The sequence below is a fragment of the Trachypithecus francoisi genome, unplaced genomic scaffold (genome assembly GCF_009764315.1).
Source record: "Trachypithecus francoisi isolate TF-2019V2 unplaced genomic scaffold, Tfra_2.0 Lachesis_group18, whole genome shotgun sequence".
NCBI classification, from domain to species: domain Eukaryota; kingdom Metazoa; phylum Chordata; class Mammalia; order Primates; family Cercopithecidae; genus Trachypithecus; species Trachypithecus francoisi.
This window is the reverse complement of record NW_022681463.1, coordinates 59,640,531-59,652,817: the sequence shown is the minus strand read 5'-3', so window position 1 is coordinate 59,652,817 and position 12,287 is coordinate 59,640,531.

Sequence of the window (12,287 nt, the reverse complement as noted above, 5' to 3'; positions counted from 1 at the left end):
TACCATAACAATGATTTGATTTATTTTTTCTTGTATCACCTAATCTCTTCTGGATTTCTTAAAACATTGTATCTAATTTTAATAACGTTAACCATTTCCACTCCCACATACAATCTCTCAACTAGAGATATATCTTTTTCAAAATACTGATTATCAGCTAGCAAGTGAAATAGATTTAGAACTGCCTGAACTTGAATATCAGCATTGATTTTGGAGAGTGAAAGGTAATTAATTTAACTAAAGAGAAGTTGGGAATATAGTAAACAAATAAAATAAACCAATGGTATTCTCTACCAATTTTTTTCTTATACTTGACTTTCACTTCTCCATTTTTGACAGGGTGAAGAGAGGGAAGGAGAATAAATGGGAAAGCAAAAGGAGAACATGTTTCTCTTTTATAGAAAAAGTGATTACAATAGAATAAAAATGCGCCAGAGTTAATTTGCCTACCAATTTAGTTCTTCCCAGACCCTGCTCTTCAAAATGCTTTTATATCAAGATGTTGAAAAATAAAGGAACAATATAGTCATATACAGAATATGTAACAAAAAGGATAGACCTGATAGATATCTATTACATAATTCTATCTAAATATTTATACAAAATAAGCAAAATTTATGGAGTTTAATAGCATTTAGAAGACATGTAACTTCTTTAATTAAACTAACACCCACCTGCTTTAATTGAAATAGTGATAGAAAACTGTGTTTGTACAGAAGCACAATTAAATGAATATGAAATAATTTATGTTTATATTGTCTATAAATATTGCATTTAACTCTGTAGCTATAGCTAAGCTATTAATGTTTCACAGGTCAATTTTAAAATTATTAAACACATAAACAGAATTTATAACATTACGTTCATATGAGTCATTGTACATCCAGTGATGTGATTACTCCCAAAGGAAAAAAAATAGGGTTAAAACCAAGTGATTAAACTGTGGTCATATTACAGAGAATATCTCACAGATTAATCTTTTAATTTTTATGTAACTTATTTTACCTCTTGTAGACCATAGAGAATTCATAGCATTTCTTGAATCTTGTATCCCTTTTCGTTCTAAATCCACTGTTCATTATTTTCATAAATGGAGACATTTGTTTTCCTCAACACAAATTCTAATATTGCAGTTATTGTTAAGTGACACTCAATTTTTAAAAAGGTATTCCTAAATTAATGTCCTCTTCTATTGAAGAGTTATTTTGAGAGACTTTTCTCTGCAGGTTGTACATTCATTTCTTCCCATTTGGCAGGACAAGTTTCAACACAGTTTTATATTCATTTTCCTGAGGAAAGCCAAATCCTGATACACTTTGTGACCTTTCTTATAAAGCCTTGAAAAACAGAAACATAAAATATTATGTGTTTGTTGCTAAACATATTAGTATATTTTATAAATTTGTGCACGTCCAAAAATATTTTGCCTCCAGGTGCAATTGCTGCTGATGCAAAACTGTATCAGTCATTCTTTTGTTATATTATGCGTAACTTGGCTTTGCTTCTGGATACATTTAGAATTTTCACCTTCCTTTGTGTTCCAAGATTTGACCTAGTTATGTTAAAAAGTAAGTCATCGAATTTCTTCTGATTTCATTGAATGGATCCTTGCAATATTAAGACACATTTTTTAAAATCAGGAAATTTTTCTTGCGTTTTTACTGTAATTGAATTAACATAACTCATCATATGAAATCATACAAAAACTCATCATATAAAATCACCTTATTTTTCTTTTATATTTTTAAACTCTTCGTAGTTTTTACTGTAAACATTTGGGTACCCCTTTCACTTTGCCTTCAAAATCATTGAAGTTTAACTGATAGGTGTGTCTGTTTTTTTCACAGAACTATCAGCATTCAAAATGTAGCTGCCTACCAACAAGCTATATTGTCATAGGCAAGTTACTCAAATTCACTCGGAATTAGTTTCCTCATTTATAAACGAGATGATAGGAGAATCAAATGTATGGATTTATTGTGAGGATTGGGTAAGTTAAGAATAACATCAAGTGTATAGAACAGTTCTTAACAATTTGTAACCATGAAGAAAAACATTATCTATTTTTTTTTTTTTAACAAGCAGATGGCTTTTAGCCCGCTAATATATTATTTGGTTTATTCATGGATTTTTTCTATTTCAAAAATTGTGCAATTTTGCTTGCTCTCTTTGCTGTTTATTTTCATATAGCTAAGTCTATTTCTCAATGTATATTTTTGACTACCCAACTTCTCCTCGTAATTTCATTAGCATGTGTTATTAGTATTGTTATTTTTAATGTTCTTTTCCTGAATTGTTTGGTATCAATGTGGTCCTTTATTCATGTCTTTGATATTCCACATAGGTATGGTAATCATTGGTTTTTCATTCATTTTTACATACAAAGACCATGTGTTTAACATAAAGCATTGATATAGACTTCCTTTTCTGTTCTGTGAGTCTGTTCCACAGGAGGTCTCTTCCTTAGTAAGGAAGGCTATGTATGACAGGCACTATGTCAGAGGATGCTTCACTGCAGAATGCCTAAACATAGCACAGTTTCCAAAGGAAGGAGGACTTACTCTGACTACAGTCTTTCAGTAAATTTCATTAACAGGCAAAAGTCATGGTCTTCCATTTTTTTTAATGTTCCCCTCAGAAGCTATGATTTCTTTTTGGGGGGCCTTGACGTCTACATTTGCAGCTACCTGTGTACCGTATCTGCCATGAATAAAGAGCAGATCTTAGTTTTAAATCCAGTTGCAACCCTAGTGGGGCAGTGGGATAAAAGGAGGAAAGCTCAGGCTGGCTGACATGTTTTAATTAAAGTTCTGTAATAAATTACCTAGACAATCTCTTCTTCTCATCTTTTGTTCTTTGGATTTATTGACCCTAAGCTTAGAGCTTGTCTGAAGTCACATGGGAAGGAACCTTTCTCTCTGGTGTTCACAGGTGCTGGTTGCTTTTCTATTTCATCTTCCTAAATTAAAACCCAACTCATTTTTACAAATTCAAAAGTCTTTCTGAACAATTTCTGGATACTTTTGTTTGTTTGTCTGTCTTTTTGCATGTTACGGTCACATCTTTCTAGTTTCTTTTAATGAAGGAGCTTCTCATTATCTACCATGATCAGTTCCAGGAAAAACAAAAAGTCACTCAAAGTAAATCATCTTAAAGCAAAGACTGAAATTTTATATAAGGAGAGGGCACAATAAAGTTTGTTTGGAGAATTAGCTTAAAATAAAAAATTAAATATTTTCAAGATCCTTAGTAAGTTTTTTCATCAGTGGTTAGCTGTTTTAATACTGACATGTATTATATTATGTACGTAATTTGTAATTCCAACAGCTGCAGTTCTCTAATATCACTTCCATTGCTTTCAAGACATCCTGCATATATCTTCAGAATTTCAATTTTGATTTTTTAAATGTACATTATATTTATATTAGATTTTGGGTTGTTCTCAATATAGGATTGTGAAGGAGAAAATAGCTGACAAAATTGTGATGTGATTAGCTAATATTAAATGATATATATTCCATCAATTCAGTGGAATGAAAAAAATTTAAAAACTGTATTGTACTTTTTTTGTTTTAACGTATTTTGTAAACATTTTTTCTTTTGTAAATCACAAACTCTATTTTCTAGACCTCATAAAAATCAATGATCTCAAACAGTTAATAGTTAAATGGCTAATAATGGTTGAATCTTCTGGTATGTATTTTCTTACCAACCTTTTTATAAAGCTGTTTCAAATTAATTCATAATAACTTTTCAAAGTAAGAATTTAGAGATGAACTCTTAATGGTTCTTATTTTTAAAGCTTTACTTTATCACAAATGTTCATCTAAATAATTTCTATATGTTAATTACATATACATATATTATTTATTGCACACTTAATTTATACCACCAACTAGCAGTAAGAGGCAACCTAAGATGTAATTTTTTGGAAAAAATCCCCAATATTTCCTCACCATAACTCTTTATAACAGAATAAGGCTTGAGTGATTGTTGGTTTCTTTGTAAAAGCCTGCTATCCATGATAAGACTTTCTAATTCCAGCCTATCAACAATCAACAAAAGGTCTAATACTTTACCAGTCTGTTCATTTTTATATGCTGATTTCTTGGACATTGTCAGGAGGTCTGGGACGTAATTGCACAATATCTCTTTTTGTTAAAATATGTTTTAGCCTTTGGCCCTTATTGAAGTACATGTCCTTAACTAAAGACATGCTCTACTCATATATTTGCAAGAGTCCAATAAGGATCATGGTTAAGTTACTTCACTTTTATAGCCTACATTTACAAAATTGGAATTGTTCTATATATAATTCAGGCTTTTTCACAGTATTAGTCCATAGCCATGTGGTAATAAAAATTTGTCTTGCATACCGTGAAACACAGCAAAATTAATCTCATACGTACAATATTTGCGCAAATCCGTAACCAACCTCTGTTAGTTTTGAAAGAAACCCTCCATTTTAATAAAATATATGCAAAGGATTCAAACTAAATTCTTTGTTCACGTAACAATTTGAGTGATTATTAGCCAATATATTACTTCTAAGGAATTCTAATCTATGTAAACATATATGAATATGGAGTATAAATGTTAACTCACTTTATTATCTAGAAAATTACAATTTGATTATGTTGAGACTTTCAGTAAAGAGGAAAAATCTGAAGTAATAGTCTTTGTTCATTAACTAGGATGAGAAAATGATTGATTGATTGTTTAATATTTAAACTGTTCTTCCACGTGCATCGAATTAACTCCTCTGTTGATAGGGTAGCTGTCATGAATAATGCTTAGACAGCTTAAATAACGAATTATTTCATTAGAAGAACTGCAGTATCATCATTGTTATTTGTTATTCACACAAATTATGCTAATTATTACCATGTCATATTTTAAGAAGCTTAGATGAAGTCTCTCAAAATTAAGCAATAGTTTTAGGACAATGAAGTAATATACTAAGACATTCCATTTGCAAAATAAGGGTAATATTAGCCATGATTTTAGAAGATGACTTTTAATCTGTGACTCTATCATTTATTTTTCATGTATCCTGGATATATTTATATATGTTTAGTGTCATTGATTTATAATGACTTATAAATAATAAGAATGGTATATTTTTATCTTTTTGTATAGGGTTAAATGTTGTGCACAATTATTAAACATTTTCTCACTAGTCCATTTTAATTCAGCTGTAATAAATGTAATAAGTGTAATACCTGGCATTTGGACTGCTGAAGTTAGTTAAGAGGCCATAATTATATAGCTCTTCTCTTGTATTTATTGTATGCTAAGATAATTGGGAAATCATATTTCTGAATTTCAGATGTTCAACTAGTATCCTGACAGAGAGAACATAATACTGTTAAGGTTACTCACAAAAAAATGGCAGACCAATTTAATTCAGTTTTTGTCAAGGAGAAGCTAATTCTGTTAGATACAATGGTGTATGCAGAGTTTTAAAAAAAGTCTTTGTCCTCTAGGTCTTTAAAGTGTGGTGATGGATCAAGGTGAAATAATAATTAAACAAAAATGATAATGAAAAACAAAATGTTTGCCATAAGAAATTATAAATAAATCGTTATGCAGTCCAAGAAAGGGGAAATCATATCCAATTATAAGCAATTAGGACAGTACTTTCACTTGGGTAGGACTTACAGGAATGTTAAGAGATGACTTTAAGAAATTTTAAAATAAAAGGATTAATATAATTTTCATATGTAGAGATGAGGTGCTGAAGGCATTCTAATTAAAAAGGAAAATACTTGAAAACATAAGGCATATTTAAGAAATGCCAATTAGTTCAGAATCAGAAATGCATGTAAATGCTGTATGTTAATGAATACTGCTTTATTTCACCACCTGATTCTTTTTCACCCTTCGCTCTAGAAAATCTAAATCCTATTCTTCTGTCACCATAATAGAAGTAAAAGCTGAGAAAGATGGACCAGGTATGTGTGTGTGTGTGTGTGTGTGTGTGTGTGTGTGTAAAAACTTCAGACAAGTTAAATTTAACAGAGTCTATTTTTGCAAAAAACTATTCATGAATCAGGCAGCACTCTGAACCAGGAGAAGTTTACAGAGTTCCATTCAGGAACGTGGACAGGCAGCATTTATAGCCAGAAAAAGAAACTGCCACACATAACGAGCTTGATCAGTTATAGCTTAGCATTTGCCTTATATAAACATGATCTGATAGGTGGCCCACTTGTGATTGGCTAAAGCTTGGTTGCTCTGATTGGCTGAGACACAGATGTTTGATGCAAGAATATACTCTTAGGTTACAGTACTTTTTTTTTTTTTTAATACTAAGTTAGGTAGCAGTTTTCTGTGTGGAAATTCAAAATACAGAGGCAGTTTTAGGTCAAAGGTAATGCAATTTAACAATTTGAAGCTTGATTTTGTTTCGTAAAATGCACTACATTTGTTTTCTGAGACAGAGTCTCACTCTGTCGCTCAGCTGAAGTTCAGTGGTACAATCTCAGCTCACTTCAATCTTCCCCTACTGGGTTCAAGCAATTCTCATGCCTTAGCCTCCCAAGAAGCTGGGAGTACAGGCCTGTGCCAGTAAGCCAGACTAATTTTTGTATTTTCAGTGGAGACAGGGTTTCACTATGTTGGCCAGGTTGGTCTTGAACTCCTGACCTCAGGTGATCCGCTGGCCTCAGCCTCCAAAAGTGCTGGGATTACAGGCATGAGCCACCACACTGGGCCTAAAATGTACTTTAGAAATGTTCAAATCATACACCAGAAGGGTCATGGAATAAGGATTTGAAGGTGATGTTTTTCATTTTATTCCTGAGTGAAAACTTCCTTAGGTGAGAAGAAACTGCAAAAAGTCATGAGGACCAACTCCAGCTACCACGGTTCCACATATACCTTTTTTTAGGTAACTATTCTGGGACAACCATCTGCAGTTGTACTTTCCATTTGATGAGTCAACATATTCTGAGCAATATGTTTCAATGTCTGTCATTGTAAAGAGAGTCAAGAAGTCATTCTTCTTAAATTACAGCTTATTGAGAACATTTTCAGATAATTAATGTTCAGAACATTATATTTTAACTAATTATTTCTGAAAATAGCACATTTTTAATACATAGCCTAATCCTGTACCTTCTTGGAGTTAGAAAACACAAAAGAATCATATTGCTGGCTTTACTGAGCAGTTTTAAGAACAGTCAGTTTGGAAAAAACAAAATTGGGACTCAAAGCAAAAGAATATTTTATATAAAACATTTTTGTCCATTAGTATTCCAGTTCTTGATCTTACTGTTCTTAGATATCACGACCTTTTAATTTCCTATTCACCACATGCATTGTATTTAATACAATATATTATGACAATTCAAATTCGTTAAACTACGCAATTAGCTGCATATTTTAATACTTTTTCTATGCTTCCCCCCAAAAGAAATTTACACATTAAAAGCAAATAGAATGTCCTTGAGAAAAGTTCAGTAACTGGGCCTTAGTAAATATTATAAAAACAACAATTTCTTCATCAGTATGAGAAACCAGTTTCAAAAAGCCTGAAGAATATGAATTAAGTGTTCTCTGGGAGAAATGGAAAACGTTAAAATTCATCATTTTAACTGATAGGCTTTATACGGGAAAATGAGTAATGCAAAGAATACCAAATGCAGTTTTAATTTTGTTGTTTTTCCCAAATACATTTTCTAAGGGAAAAAATAGTTTAATTATTTCAATTGTAAACATGCTTATGATAATTATTGATTTCATGTTTAATAGTCCTTAATAAGATATATATCTGAGTTTTAAAACACTGTATAAAAAAATTATCACCTTTCTTCTTTTAAATGCAGTGCAACCTGTAAATTGTAATTTTAACTATTTCATGTTTTATGTGGTTAGATTAGATCTGAGCCTGTCTTTCATGGGTAAACAGAAATAGAATTAATTCCAATTGTAAACTTAAAACACCAATGTATTCACAAGACTATGAAATCAGGTTTTTTGCAAAAACTATTATTTCTATGCTTCAGCTTTTCTTCATTTCCTGGGGAGCAAAATAAGATAAAGTGCAAGGTCATCAGTTCTTCTAGCAAAAAAGGAAAAATTAGTAGTGGTAGAGTTTGACACCAAGATTAATATTTTTTTCTTAGGTTTAAACTTGTTCTGATTAATGCTCTGCCAAAGATTGTTGCTATCAGTGAGTGATCTGGAATCAGTTCCTTTACTTACAAGAGAAAGGTTCTCTCCCCAAGCCTAAATATTATAGATTATCTACAGACAACAGGAATCAGAGGATTGTTATATTTCACAGGAATTTTGTTGACTTTGCTATTTTTGCCTCCTATTTTCTTAATCTACAGGGCAAGAACCCTGGAAAGAACCACAAACAGTGTTCCTACCACAGAGGAAGAGCACAAAATTCCTGAATAGTTATTGAAGGGGACAAGAGAATGCTATCTTAAGGGATATTAATGAAAAACTTTGGTTTTGTTTAAACAAAAGGGAATTTGCATGACTGATTCCAAAGGGAGCTTATGGGACCTGCAGGAGTAAGCCAGACAGCAAATAGAGATGAGAACCCAAAATCAAAATTCCCTTCACATTACGGCTTATATTTAACCAAATGGAGTTATGGATTTCTTTTGTAAAGGGTAAAAGAAGGGCTGGAAGCGTGATTTTTCCAGAGGCATTTATGCTTATGTGAGTGAGAGAGAGTTTGAAGGATAGACAATGACAGTAATACATCCTTAATACTGACACCAGAAAAAAAGCCAAAGTGGAACCCAGTGGCTGGGGCTGGCCAGGAATTACTGAGGTGAGCTGGGCAGGCTATGATTAAATACACAGATACTCAGGAAAGAATTCCTGGTCCATTCTTATGAAACGTCAATGTACAAACACGTTTCTAGTGTCAGTGTCTCTTTCAAACCTATGTCTCTTGCCTTGTATTTTTCTACTCAGTTTTCCATATCTTCAGCAATATCTCAGCATTTAAGAGAAATGTAATCTACTTATTAAAATACCAAATGGTGCATTTGAAGCTAATCTTCTTTCCAATCTTACTTTTTGATCTTAATTTTTTTTTCAAATATTACTTTAATTTTAAATTAAGTAGACCATGCTAACTATATAATCGTGGAAAGTTTTTTACCTCTAATTTTTTTCATCTGTAAAATGTGGACAATCATACTTCAAAGTGTTGTTGAGAGGATTAAATGGCATGATATGTGCAAATTGGTAAGTAGTCAGCCACAAATAAATGACTATTATTGACTTATTGTAAATTTTCCTTTAATCTTTTAATTTTTGCTTTTATATTTCTGCAGATTACTAGATATAATGTCTGTTTTCATGATAGTTTGGATATATCACAATGGCACAGTCCATTTACCTAGTTATTATCTTGGGAAATTTGGCACATAGCCTTCTTTTGTTGTTCTTCCAGCTTGTTTAATCTCAGGGCTAGAGATGAAAGGAGTGGGGTCAATAAAATCTCCTCAACACTTTCAAGCTATTTACCATAATGAGCAATTAATTTCCTCTCTTGGATGTTTTCATGTGAAGTTCTCCATTGGACATGAAAATAGCATAAACTTACAAACTTGGAATATTTGCTAAAGAAGTCTAAATGCACATCTGTTCATCTAGAAGAAACATAGATTATTCCCTTTTATAAATTTGTATTTAAAGTTTTTATTTGGATAGAGATTGAAGTGGCCTCAGTTATTGATATGATTTAAGTAGTTTTTACTGTTGTGAGAGATTTTTTTCCTTAAGATAGTTCAGTACAATTATATTGAACACATTTTAGCTAACTAGCTTTTACACATAGAGTAATAAAGGCAAAATTAGTCACAACGTGTTCCATTCTCTGTATTGCATATCTTTTGTTCATATAAGTAGGTATTTTTCAAGTTCAGTTTTATTAACACCATGTCTATTTTACTCAGGTGGTTAGTGCACGTTGCTAATGAAGCCAAGGGCATGGGGGGGTTGACATCAGTTTTCGGGCCAATTAGTTTTACTCTGCCAACAGACCATAACCCTAAACTAAGGCAAATTGTGCTAAAATTGAATGCCCTTTACTATGCGGCAGCCAGAAATGGAACATATGTGATTCTTTTATCCCAACTGGAAATACAACTCAGTGTCCATGTCGGTACAGGTCAAATCACTGTAGACTTACGTAAACAGAGCACATTATCATTATTTTTAATTACCTTTATCTCTCTAGGTTCTTGCTTTTTTCTCAGATTACTTTGAGACGAATTAGTTCATTGATGTTTAAATCACTTTAATTTGAATATTTTTAATTTGAATATCCCCTGCATATATACTCCAAATCAGAGATGAATAGTAGTTTTTACTATGGGTATTCTATTGATACCTAGATTTAGAATTCTTACAAAGAGTTTCAACTTTTGTTTTATTCTCCATAAGGCCACAAATAAAAATATTATTTGAACTTTTAGGTCAGTTTCTGTTTTACCATTAAGTTTGATTGATGACTTCTATTCATAGCAGTAGTATATGAGTTAGGTTTATGATTCCCAGAGGAGTGTTGAGCCTTTAGAACCACACATACACCTCTTACCATTAGTTAGCCCCTAAAAGTGTAACTGAACATTTCAAAACAGCTTATAAATCATTACAATTAACAACTTTCAAACTGTCCATCCAAAGCGACTGGCTTGACATGCCATCTGTTATTTTTTCTTTAAAACCCTGTAGTCCGTTTATTTAAGGCAGCCATTTAACATTTAAAATGATGCTTCTTTTTAAGGTGTATGATGGGCTAATGAAGACAAGCTTTTGTTTTAATTATCAACAATTTTTGTGATGCAATATAATTTTTGCAGCGCTCAGGGCCCTTTACAAATCAAAAGGAATCCAACTAAAACAGTAATTAATGTCAAATGACTAGTCACAAAAGGCCCTATTTAATTAAAAAGTTCTAATCTTTGATTAAGCCTCATCACACATTCTTCTGATTGCAAACTGTTGTCTGAAAAAGGAATGTAATTGGGGACAGAGTTTATTGTGTCTCTAAAATGACACCTGCAAATTATATAAAATGACTATGGTCTGCTTAAAGTTGAAAATGAAAATTATTCTTAAGTCATGTTTTTATATGAGTTGCTTTTCTCTTTTTGCAACTATAATTGGAAGCCTTGTCTTTCATTAAACAGTTTACAAGCAAAAAATAGGAAAAAAATTTACTTATGAATTCAAAATCTGTTAATAAGTGTGTTTTGGACCAACTATTTTTCTTGAAATTGAAATCCAAGAGTATCTTTATTCTTGTAAAATCAATAAAAATGAGAGAAAAATTCAAAAATTGGATCTACTCATGATTACATATTGTGCTTATAATTACAAATTTTTCAAATCTACATTTTTAAAATTTGTATGTTATAATGCATGCTTTTTTAACTGCATAGCGAAATTATTGATGGATAATTCAAGTTTTCTTCTATTTATTGCCTTCCATTTCACTTTTTAATTTTGTTAGATTTATTTGTAAGATTCCTATGTTGGGACATAAATGTTGTTTTATTATATTTAGGTCATTAAAAATAGTTATAATCCTAACTGGACTTAAAAACAGAAGTTTGTTGGCATATTACTGAATGGAACGTACAGTCATGTGTTTTTTTCTTTCTTCATTATGATGGCGAGGAGCTAAACAATATTCAGTTCAATAACATAATTGCTCACTCAAGTTTTAATTGATCTTTTACACAGTAATGTTGTTTCAAACCATGTTACCACTATTTATATCCATATCCAATCAACTTTATGCCAATCTTATGTACCATTCTGACATCACCTGTGCCATTTTAACCATTTCTATTGTGTCCAAAGAAAATAGTAAAAGAAGAATTTAAGAAAAGCTAGAGAGAAAAAGATCAAAGGAATCCATTCAGTACCTACTTCTGCCCTATATGTGGCATTAAATATATACCACTTCATATAACCTACCAATCAAATCATTTATCATCTATATAGAAAACTTAGCACATTTATAACATGGAAGCTCTACAACAGTTCAAGGAAATGTAAATATTACCTTCCTTTTAGTGATTAAACCACAGAAAGTGTAACTAAAACTTTTTAACAGCAAGTACTTTTGCTTATGACAGTTTAGTATCTCATAAATTATTTTTAATTCTAAGATCCAGCTAATGACTAAAGAAATAAAAATGCTTTCTTGAGTCTTCTTTTTAAAATAGAATTAAGCACTTGATTAATTAACATAACACATATTAAAGTGTAGCATCAAGTCATTTGTATGTATGACTTATATG